The sequence below is a fragment of the Brachycentrus maculatus genome, unplaced genomic scaffold (genome assembly GCF_059751285.1).
Source record: "Brachycentrus maculatus isolate JH-2025_06_01 unplaced genomic scaffold, ASM5975128v1 h1tg000282l, whole genome shotgun sequence".
NCBI lineage: Eukaryota > Metazoa > Arthropoda > Insecta > Trichoptera > Brachycentridae > Brachycentrus > Brachycentrus maculatus.
In genome coordinates, this window is record NW_028281033.1 from 509471 (window position 1) to 521758 (window position 12288).

The window sequence follows — 12288 nt, forward strand, 5'->3', positions numbered from 1 at the left end:
TGACAACCACACTACTCAAATTCTTGGAAGGTCTTTTATATATGAACCAATTTAGAAACCTTGTTCTTGAATCACTAGAACTTCACTAGAGACATCTTTTGGTGAGATGTAAAGAAGCTTTTTATTAAGCAGAAACTCTTATATTAGTATGTGAGGTCCAAATCCTGGATTATAATCACACACATGAGAAACGCCAGAGAATACCATTTTCATTTTTATTATTTAAGCTTATAATTTGACCAGATAATTTATTTACAACATTTTGAGGCTCAAAATGAAACCCAAAATGTTGTTTATTGGTTTGGTAATCAGAAAGGATTTTTTTACGAAGATAATTTTCCTTTTTTTACGATACTAAGTATATATTTGTTGAAAGTTTTATAATACGGTGTAAAAAAGTGAATAACTTATTTTCAAGAAGTGGAGCAAATCCAAATTTTTTAAACAATAATTTGAACACACTCAAAATACCGTGAATGAAAAATAATCGGTAAATACAGGATTAAGAAATATATTATAAAATAATATTTTTAGGTGACTACTAGTTAATTTAATAATTTGGGAAATACCAAATATTTAATGAAGTTTTCTGAAATTTTATTTATTGTTTCGGCATTAACTTTGTGGTAAGACATGTTACAATGATTAAAGAAAACACTTGTTTTTTACCACTTGAGTTTTATTATAGACTACATGTTTCAGCAGTCAAAGTAAATTAAAATTATTACACCTTGTTCCATATAAAGGCCAAATTATGAATTATCTTGAAAATTTAGAAATCCAAAAAAACCTAAATTCTAATAATAATTTATTAAATAATATATTGTTTCAAAATTCTTCACCTTTGCTTTCCATTTTTCCTTTGTTTTCAAACACCGCCCCTTGAATAACCCCCTCCCCCTAACTTTCCCCTCTCCTTATTTATAGAACAATTTTATATTTTATATTTTAGTTACTATACAGACCTGAATGATGGAAGTTTAACTTCTGAAACATGTAGTCTTTAATAAAACTCAAGTGGTAAAAAACAAGTATTTTCTTTAATCATTGTAAGTTTTCTGAAAGTAAAAAGAGCTTAAAATTTCAACCATCGGTGTCGTCGACGAAGTAACATGCAGTTGGTCTTTCCAATTGAATCAACAATACAATACAACTTTTGAAATTTTGATAATGTGGTTGCCAATCATGAGTGAATGTTTTACTTAAACCAGACAATGGCAAGCTATAAGCGCTTTATCGTTATTTTTTCTTATTCTAACCCTAATTCGTCCCCAATGATGCATAGGATACTGTGCTTCTTAAAGAAACAGTGTTATCTTGATCGTCATGTAAAAAAAAGTAAATTGTAAAGCGCCCTTGAGGCGATTTCTCACAAAACGGAGCTTCATTATACCAACCATAAATTCTTCATTAAGTTATGAATAAAGGAAGAGTGACAAGCTCTTCGCTTCAGGCACCAGTCCAGGGTAATATTAAATAATTATTATTTTGACCCCCCTGGGAATCGAACAATGCCAGGTCGTAAGCCTTGGAATGCTCAGACATCGTTTAAAATTATATATATTTTAGCTTAAGGTGAGACACCTATTATAAGAATCAAATTATCTTAGGAATCGAGACCATCATGGCAGCAAAACAGCCTAACATCTACACTACAGAACCAGATAAAATTACAAAGAGAAGCGCATTATACTTGTATATAATAAATTTCGAGGAATTTTTATTAGTCCCAAATTTTATTCGGTAACTGTATTTTTGTTATTTTGCATACATTAATTCTTGGATGTGCAAAATATGATAAAAATTCACTGAAGCCATTTAAGTTTACGGTTTTTCAAAACAGGTTGTGATAAGAGGTTTTTAATATTGCTCTCATTTCATGAAAATCTTTATACTCCTACTTTAATCATATCATGATCAAGACGTGCATATATTACACCAAAAAAATGACTAACAGCATACCAAATATGATTTTTGAAAATCTAAGTTTTACGCAGACAACGTAATACACAAAATAGATACTAAGCAAGCATATCTATAATATATCATAAATAAAGAATGCACGCATTCGTGGACGCATCGATAGTAAGGTAGAGGAAAAGCAATTGAAATGGTATGGACACATAGGATGCAAAGAACCAAACCATATTTTGCCAAACCAAACCAGGCAATCGCCATGGATCTTCCTCTAAAGTCATAAAGAAGAAGACCAAAGAATTCATGGATGCTGCAGAAATAAAATAAGAAATCAAGGAATGGCCTAGGTGACGTTGTTGGGTAATATATCTAAAATAAAACACGGTTCGTTGGATTGAATTCTACATTTATTTATTTAAAATAAATAAAGAATTCAATCCAACAAACCGTGTTTCATTTTGGATATATTACCCAACAATTCAATATAGAATTCTACCAACTGTCTGCAGTTACAATAAACTAGGTGACATTTTATTTATTGTTTCGGCATTAACTTAGTGGTATGTTATTATACAGACCTGAATGATGGAAGTTTAACTTCTGAAACATGTAGCTATAATAAAACACAAGTGGTAAAAAACGAAGTGTTTTCATTAATCATTGAAACTAGGTGACGTTACCCATGACAGAAGGACCTACAACCTGAGGAGTAGGAGAGCTGACCCCAACTATCTAAAAAGAAGGAATGGAGCCAGGAAGAAGAATATATATATTTCTTCTTCAAACCCTTATCCGCACCCCAGTGGTGCATAGGGCACTGCATCATATAGACATGGTGATCAGCCCTCCGCTTCAGGTACCAGTCCAGGGTAATATTGAATAAATATTAGAGTGAAAAATCACTTTAATTTATTTGACCCCCCCCTGGGAATCGATCCCGGGACCTCCAGAACGGTAGCCGAGCGCGCTGACCGTTGCACTATGCAGGCAGATGAAATATATATTTAATCCTTTGAGGATTCCTTTTTTGACTAGACTTTTCGTCGCAAGGTTACTGAATACCGTCGTATGCCTTCTATTTCCAGTTTTATTAGTTATCTTAATAAAATTCCAGAAAAATATATTTTGTACCAAAAATATTCTATCGTAAACCTTCAAGATAAGATGTGTATCACATTGAAGGCCGTCTCGCATCGTAAATTTGACGAAGAAGCTAAAATGTAATAGTATTAATTATTACAAGGTTTGTTTTCGTTAACATTTATAATTGGACATATTTATCATGTATCTATGATATTATAATGTACATCAATTATAACAATTTGAGGGGCATTGGATCGTGGTATTCTCATACATATTTAACCTTTATTTTCCGGTGCTAAAAACCTATCAGCGGAAGCTAAACTGGCAGTGCACAACGGAGTCCTGGTTCCAACTCTAATGTATGGAAGTGAAACATGGAGTTGGCAAAAGAAGGATGAAAGTAGACTGAATGCAGTCGAAATGCTATCTCTCAGAAGAATGTGTGACAAAACGATGTATGATAGATGTACGAATAGTGTAATAAGGAAGGAATGCAAAGCTGAGATAAGCATTATCGATAAAATTAAGAAAGGTGTGTTGAGATGGTTTGGACATGTAGAACGAATGAGTGAGGAAAGAACGGTAAAACAAATTTATGAGGCGAATGTTAGCGGGAAAAGAAGCAGAGGAAGACCGAGAAAAACATGGCACTATCAGGTATGCCAAATACTTGAAAGTGGTCAGGTTAGGAGTCGTAACAATCGGCGGGTATGTATGAGGAGATGCATGAACTTGGAAGAGGCGAAGAATGTTTGCAAGGACAGAGTGGTGTGGCGCTCTATTCTCTCTGCCTACCTCTGCGGGGAAGCGGCGTGATGGTTAGTTAGTTAGTTTTTTAGTTAGCTAAAATAAATCCGGTGTTGGGTAGTCTCTACACAGTCAAAAATTAGCGATTTTAAATCGGAATAATACGGAAATTCATAGCTTATCCCCTAATTAATTATAAACGAAGTAAAAAATTAAAATAAATTAGATTTATTTGCTCAAAACATTAAAAAAACCACCTGGCAATGCTCACGGTACTAGCATAGGTCCACCTTTGTCAAAAGCTCAAGAGCTACTGCCGCCAACTCACTAGCTAGCCAGAGAACATTGAGCTTTGAGCTCCTCAGGAATTCTAGCTTGTAAAAATGTTACGTTAGCTGCGATTTGATGATTTCATATTGGTTAAACACAGGATTGGTCACGTTTTATCGCAACTTTTATAAAGATTTCGATAGAACACAGTAAACAAAACAAATTTGCATTTAAAGGTTTTTTTGTGCAATATTGGAAATGTGACTGTTTGATGAGGACATCCAAATTTAAAGTGGTGACGTCAAGAGTCGGAATAATCTGCAAATCTGCGAATAATATTTGCAAAGACTGATTGGTGTGGAGTTCTATTATTTCTGCCCCCACACCTGGGGGGAAGCTGCGTGATGGTTAATGATTTAGTTAGTTAGATTAATTTACAACATTTTGAGTGTGTCCAAATACTTGTTCACAAAATCTTAATTTTCTCCAATAACAGTAGTTACTTTCATATTATTTTTTTGACATCTTTTAAAAGTTGAAATGTCAAAAAATAATATGAAAATAACTTCTGTAATTGGAGGATATCCAGATTTTGTGAACAAGTATTTGAATACACTCAAAATGTTGTAAATAAATTATCTTGTCAAAAAAGAGGTTAAATAATAAAAATGAAAATGGTATTTTCTGGCGTTTCTCATATGTGTGATTACAATCAACGATTCGGACCTCACATACTAATAAAAGATTTTCTGCTCAATAAAAAGCTTCTTTTCATCTCACCAATAGATGTCTGTAGTAAAGTTCTAGTGATTCAAGAACAATGTTTCAAAATTGGTTCATATTTATAGATCTTACAAGAATTTGAGTAGTATGGTTGTCAATAATGGGTAGAATTGGTGAATGTTACACGTGTATAAAGTGATCAATTAAACCTGCCTATGACGGTCGTCAGCCCCGTAAATGCCCAGATTTCCATATTCTTCTTCATCTTAGATGAGATGTCAAAAAATAGTTAGGTTAATGTTTTATAGGCGAATTTGCAACGGTATAACAAAATATCATAGTTTTTCCTCATGTCCTCTTTGATTCTTGGTATACCTACCATGAAAGAAGCGTTTATACCAGTGATTCTCAAAGTGGTCTATATCGACCCCTAGGGGTCTATGACAACCTGCAAGGGGTCTACGTCAGCGAAAAAAAAAATTGGGGGTCCATGAAATGAAAATGGGGGTCCACGATAGTGGATCTCAACACATACACTGATAATACAACATAATCGTTGCTTATCCCGTATTATGAAATAAAGCGAGGAAATTTTTAATTTCCTTTCCATCGTCATACCTAGTGGAAAGGGGGTTCAGCGCTGTTACCAATCTCCTAACGAAAAAAAGAAACAGACTGGACACCATTAGCCGAGGAGATTTAAGATTAACCCTTACAAAATTGACGCCAAATGTTGATAATTTATTATTAAAGCATCAGGTTCATCCTTCTCACTAAAAATATTGACTTATTGCTTATGTCATTTTATTTATAGTTTATTTGATGTTTATTTTATGTTACGTATATTTTACATAACAGATACAAAATTTTATTTTGAGTAGTTTTAATTTAAATTCAATTAATTAATGTATAAATTAACATGTGTTTTTACTTTATGTTTTTAACACTAAACGTCACTACAGTTAGAAATTTACAGGAAATCAATATCAGGTAAGTAGGGGGTCTACCCAACACGGAAAAACATGGCAAGGGGTCTACGACACAAAAAAGTTTGGGGAACTCTGGTTTATACCTACGTTATAAAGGTTTTACGGTACAGACATCTTGTTGCAAATAATTATTTTCGGTATACAGTTACACCAAACCGGCTGTAGTTTCGGGACAAGTGTGCAATCAACTTACTCGTATCTCTCGGCTGATCGAACACAACCATCTCGGGACAGATCGAGCCATCGGCCGGAACAAAACGCCCGAAAAATTACCAATTCTTTGACTCAATATTGTCCGAATAACTGGATAAATTGCGACTTATGGATCATTTTGTTCTACTACCACTGCTACTACTACCATCACGCCGTTTCCCCACAGAGGTAGGCAGAAGGGATGGAACGCCACACTCTTCTATCCCGACAAACATAACACTCCTCGCCTCCTTCGCACCCATACATCTGTTCATGCATGCCCTCCGATTACGCAGACTTTTAACACCATCAGATTTACGATCAAGATAACACTGCGTCAATACGATGCAGTGCCCTATGCACCATAGAGTGTGGATTTTTGGAAGGGTTCGAAGAAGAATATAACTTTTTAGTGGTATTACATAATGTGAACGACAAATGATAAGGAGAGTGTTCAAATTATAGTTTTCCATAATTTTATCATCTATTTTTTCTCACATTTATCTAAGAGATCGCATTTCAACGGCGTTCTCTTCAACTCCTCGTGATTTAAAGTGATTTCGATGTTAGCAAAAGTTAATTTCGATTATTATTATTTTTCTGCATACTACATATGAATAGTATTGTGATTACTGGACTGTAATCAAAATACTACTTATTATTTTTTGACATCTCATCAAAGATGAAGAAGAATATGGAAGTCTGGGCATTTACGGGGCTTACGACCGTCATAGGCTGGTTTAAGTGATCACTTTACACACGTGTAACATTCACCAATTCTACCCATTATTGACAACCACACTACTCAAATTCTTGGAAGTTTCTTTATATATGAACCAATTTAGAAACCTTGTTCATGAATCACTAGAACTTCACTAGAGACATCTATTGGTGAGATGTAAAGAAGCTTTTTATTAAGCAGAAACTCTAGTGAAGTTCTAGTGATTCATGAACAAGGTTTCTAAATTGGTTCATATATAAAGAAACTTCCAAGAATTTGAGTAGTGTGGTTGTCAATAATGGGTAGAATTGGTGAATGTTACACGTGTGTAAAGTGATCACTTAAACCAGCCTATGACGGTCGTAAGCCCCGTAAATGCCCAGACTTCCATATTCTTCTTCATCTTTGATGAGATGTCAAAAAATAATATGAAAATAACTCCTGTAATTGGAGATAATCCAGATTTTGTGAACAAGTATTTGGACACACTCAAAATGTTGTAAAATACTACTTTATTTTCCATAGTGTAATCATAATTTTTTCACACATTTGTCTAATGGATTGCATATTAACGGCGTTCTCTTTAGTTCTTAGAGATTCAAAATGATTTTGATGTCAGCAAAAAGCCAATCATAATTTTCAGTCTTTTTCTGCATACTATGAAGAATATTTTTATTACTGAATTTTTTGGTGGGTGCTTAGTCTTCTTGGTGTCCATTAAATGCATAAAATACATTTTCCGCTCCAAATTTCTAAGTCATCCGACACATTTCTTTCTTTCTTCCTCGGTTTCTATGTTTCCGCTTCATTCTGTTCTTGCACAGCATCGCTAATTGCCATTACTGCAGTAATTACCTCGCGACACGAGAACACACCTGGTTGGCCATCAGACGTACAGTCTAGCAGGAGAAATTATCAGATTACAGCCTCATTTACATATGTACTACCATCATCTTTTATCTGAACAGGTGTATGGGAGATTCTTAACAGCTCTACGCCTATTAGAAAACGGTGTCAATATTTGCACATCAAATATGATTTATTTTTCTTATATCGACTGTAGAAAGACATTAAACAAATCTTCGTTCATTATTTAGAATGGTATTTTTATGTATTGAACAACGTTTTTTTTAATTGAATTTTTTATTACGTCATACACTTCTTTTTCCTAGCTCTAGCTTTTCTCGTCCTCAGGCTGTAGGTCTTTCTATAATGGACAACGTCACATAGGCCATGCCTTGCATGTTTTCTCCTCAAGATGATATTTGAGGAAGATCACCTGGTTCACAATATGATCAGGTTCTTTGTATCCTACATACCGCTCGCTCCTTTCAACAACGTCATATATCAAAAATCGTAAATTTTCAGTTGTGCATGTTTTTGGAATGTCCATAAAATGTACTGTATCTCAGCAAAAGCGGCATATTTTAAACTTAATATTTACCCGCTACAGGGCAGAAAGTGTTGTTTTTGCATTTTGAAGAAAATGTACTGTTTAATTAATTTTTAAAAATTAACTCAATATTTTTAAAATGAAAAAAAACATTCAGGGTTTACCTTAAAAGACCTGTTGTACGTTAAAAAGTTCAATAAGTGGCTTAGTATTTACTTTTAAAACATTTTATTATATTCTTAAACTTTAAAAACGATCTCCTGAAAAATAAGGTTTTTTGATATTAGACGTTGTTGAAAGGAGTGAGCGATATGTGCCCATACCATCTATTTTTTTTTCATCATACCATACACTTCTTCCTAGATCCATCCTAACTTATCGTCTTTAAGCGCCGTTGGAGTTAGCATTCCTCGTCCTCAAGTTGTAGGACCTTTTGTCATGGATAACGCCACCTTGGCCATGCCTTAAAATTTTTAGTTTCTGCAGCATTAATGAATTCTTTGGATTTCTTCAAGATGTTATTCAAGGAAGATCCATGGCGATTGCCTGGTTTACAATATGATCAGGTTCTCTGCGTCCTATGTGCCCATACCATCGTAATTACCTTTCCTTGACCTTATTATTGATGTATGTTACACATAGGCTTTCACGAATGCGTGAACTCTTTATTTTGTCTCCAAAGGACACTCCAGCTGACCACATAAGCGTTCGAATTTCAGCACTTTTTATTGCCTAGATTATGTAGGTGTTATAAATTGTCCGGCATTTTATTTCATCATTTACTAACTAACTAACCATCACGCCGCTTCCCCGCAGGGGTAGGCAGAGAGAATAGAGCGCCACACCACTCTGTCCTTGCAAACATTCTTCGCCTCTTCCACGTTCATGCATCTCCTCATACATACCCGCCGATTGTTACGACTCCTAACCTGACCACTTTCAAGTATTTGGCATACCTGATCGTGCCATGTTTTTCTCGGTCTTCCTCTGCTTCTTTTCCCGCTAACATTCGCCTCATAAATTTGTTTTACCGTTCTTTCCTCACTCATTCGTTCCACATGTCCAAACCATCTCAACACACCTTTCTTAATTTTATCGATAATGCTTATCTCAGCTTTGCATTCCTTCCTTATTTCACTATTCGCACATCTATCATACATCGTTTTGTCGCACATTCTTCTGAGAGATCTCATTTCGACTGCATTCAGTCTACTTTCATCCTTCTTTTGCCAACTCCATGTTTCACTTACATACTTACAAATTATGATAATTTGCCAACACTAAGTTTTCCCGCGCGTAGGGCACATTTTCATTATAAAAATTCTATGAAAAAAGCTTGTTTAAGACATGCAATCAAATATGACATGGCCGAATAAAGCGACCTATTTCATATCTACCCACTTCCATTATCCATTAATGAATACCTATTTTATATTTAGTTTCTATTTTAAATGACTTTATAGATAGTGGAAGCAGTTTGTAAAACTTCATTGCATAGTAATCAAAGTTCTTTTGACCAATAGAAGTATGCGGTATTAGGTTTTATTTGATGGGATTTTATGTTTTACATCTTTTAGTTCTATGTGCGTTATAATGTGTGATCTATCTTTGGCTAGTTTGGGAGATCACTTTATGATTAAGCAACATTCACCTTGATTGAACAACCAAATCACAACTTTCTTAAGAGTTGTATGAATGTATGCTCCATGTCCGTTGTGTATAAAAACAACATTACTTAAATATCAACAACAACAATTTTTTGTTGCACAGTAGCTATAAACTATCGATAAAATAAAAAAGGTTTGTTGAGATGGTTTGGACATCTAGAACGAATGAGTGAGGAAAGAAAGGTAAAACAAATTTATGAGGCAAATGTAATTGGAAAAAAGAGCAGAAAAACATGGCACGTTTTTGGTATGCCAAATACTTGAATGTGGTCAGGTTAGGAGTCGTAATAATTGGCGGGTATGTATGAGGAGATGCATGAACGTGGAAGAGGAGAAGAATGTTTGCAAAGACAGAGTGGTGTGGCATTCTATTCTCTCTGCCTACCCCTTCGGAGAAGCGGCGTGATGGTTAGTTAGTTAGTTAGTTAGTTAGTTAGTTTTAAACTATCTATAGAGTTATTTAACTAACTTCTAAATGTATTTATATATTTATTTTACTTATACATTTTTCTCTTATTTCATCCTTCCAACTATCGTGCATATATGTATATATATATATATATATATATATATATATATATATATATATATATATATATATATATATATATATATATATATATATATATATATATATATTTATATATATATATAAATATATATATATATATATATATATATATATATATATATATATATATATATATATATATATATATATATATATATATATATATATATATATATATATATATATATACATATATATATTTATATATATATATATATATATATATATATATATATAAATGTATATATATATATATATATATATATATATATATATATATATATATATATATATATATATATATATATATTGTATATATATATATATATATATATATATTTATATATAGTTTTTCATTCATGAACAATTGTTCAAAGATACTTAGATTATTATCATAATAATGTTTTTTAATGACGAAATACTTACGAGAAAACCTTTTGACAGGTAAATAAATCCAATTACTACTGCACTTAAAAAAACTGCACAATAAAATAGTAATTTCGCGAGAAAAGTGCCGAAATTTCACAACCAATCACTCGGAAATGTCGATAAAAGTCGACAATCTCACGTCGGACTGTCCAAACAATTACACAGACCACTGAAAACACAAATTGCCGGGTTATTTTGCGGTTTTGGCTGCCCGAAGTGTTTTACGGCGTGTTTTTTACGATTTTTATGGAGAGTCTATGGAGAGTCTCGGATCGGCGGCCGCGATGGCCTCTCTCGAGCCGGCTGGGAGAGTACTGGACGAGTAGGCTTCCAAGGAGTTCGCGCACACCTGCGGAGAACTTTCTTCCGGACTTTGCCGAGCTTCGCCGAAGATCCCCGAGCCGCTTGACCCCAGAGGCAGGTGGCTGCGTCGAGTCACGGCTAATGTCAAGGCTCGCGGTTCGATTCCGACGGATGGAACCGTTATGTAGACTTTACCACCGATTACTTAATCATGAGTTACTAACCTAAGTAATTAAGTAACGGGTAAGCTGACTATCTAATTAACCATCACTCTAGTTCCCTGCTGGGGTATGCAGAGCGAATAGAACGCAACACCACCCTGTCGTTGAAAAAAAATCTTGCCTCTTCTCCGCCGATTATTCGACTCCTGACCGGACCTCTTTCAAGTATCCAAAATACTTGCAGGTGTCAAGTTTTCCTGTGGTTTCCTCTGATTCTGATTCTGAAAAACTCATTAAAATTTCAATACAAAAACAAAGTAATATCAGATAAAAAATTACGTTCAGTATAATATGTAACGAGTAATTTTACTTTAATATGTTAGAAATCTAGAATATTTTGTACATACAACAAATAATTAATTTTAAGAATTAAACTCTAAATAAAAATATATTTATTATTATTATTTAATATGGTTACAAATAGTAAAGTAACGTCCCCCTCCGTAGTGTAATCGTCAGTACACTTGGCTGCCGCTCTGGAGGTCCTGGGTTCGACTGGTACCTGAAGCGGAAGCTGATCACCTTTCTTTCATGTGTTAACGATCAAGAAAACACTGCGTTTATATGATGCAGTGCCCTATGCATCACTGGGGTGCGGATAAGGGTTTGAAATGAATTAATGAAAACCTCATCTACTAAGGTAGCTCTTGTGGCAGTTTCACCAGCAATATGTATGTACTATTATTATGTTCTGCAGCGGCCAATTAATGCTATGAACTGAAAAAGCTATGTCGACAGCTTGTCATCTCTAACAAACTCTGATTTGATTGGCAAATAGAAACTCAAGACAGGCACATGTCAAAATACTTTTACTTTAATACGTTAGAAATCTAGAATATTTTGTAAATCCAACATATAATTAATTTTAAGAACAACTTATCAAGTCTGAAGTTTTAAATAAAAGGTTAAGTAAAATATGTTTTATGTTTATGAAATGCGATTTCTCAGAAGAATGTGCGACAAACCGATGTATGATAGATGTGCGAATAGTGAAATAAGGAAGGAATGCAAAGCTGAGATAAGCATTATTGATAAAATTAAGAAAGGTGTGTTGAGATGGTT

The 12288-nt window shown here is 33.9% G+C and overlaps 1 protein-coding gene across 1 annotated transcript in view; it reads right to left on the reverse strand.

Moving 5' to 3' along the window:
- Window positions 1–11000, reverse strand: part of LOC148305188 (uncharacterized) — a 59370-nt gene extending 48370 nt beyond the window's left edge. Inside the window, exon 1 of the mRNA XM_088267103.1 lies at window positions 10700–11000. The gene's annotated coding sequence lies outside the window, so the exon portion shown is untranslated. The remainder of the gene's footprint in view (window positions 1–10699) is intronic.
- Between the last annotated feature and the right edge of the window lie 1288 nt (window positions 11001–12288).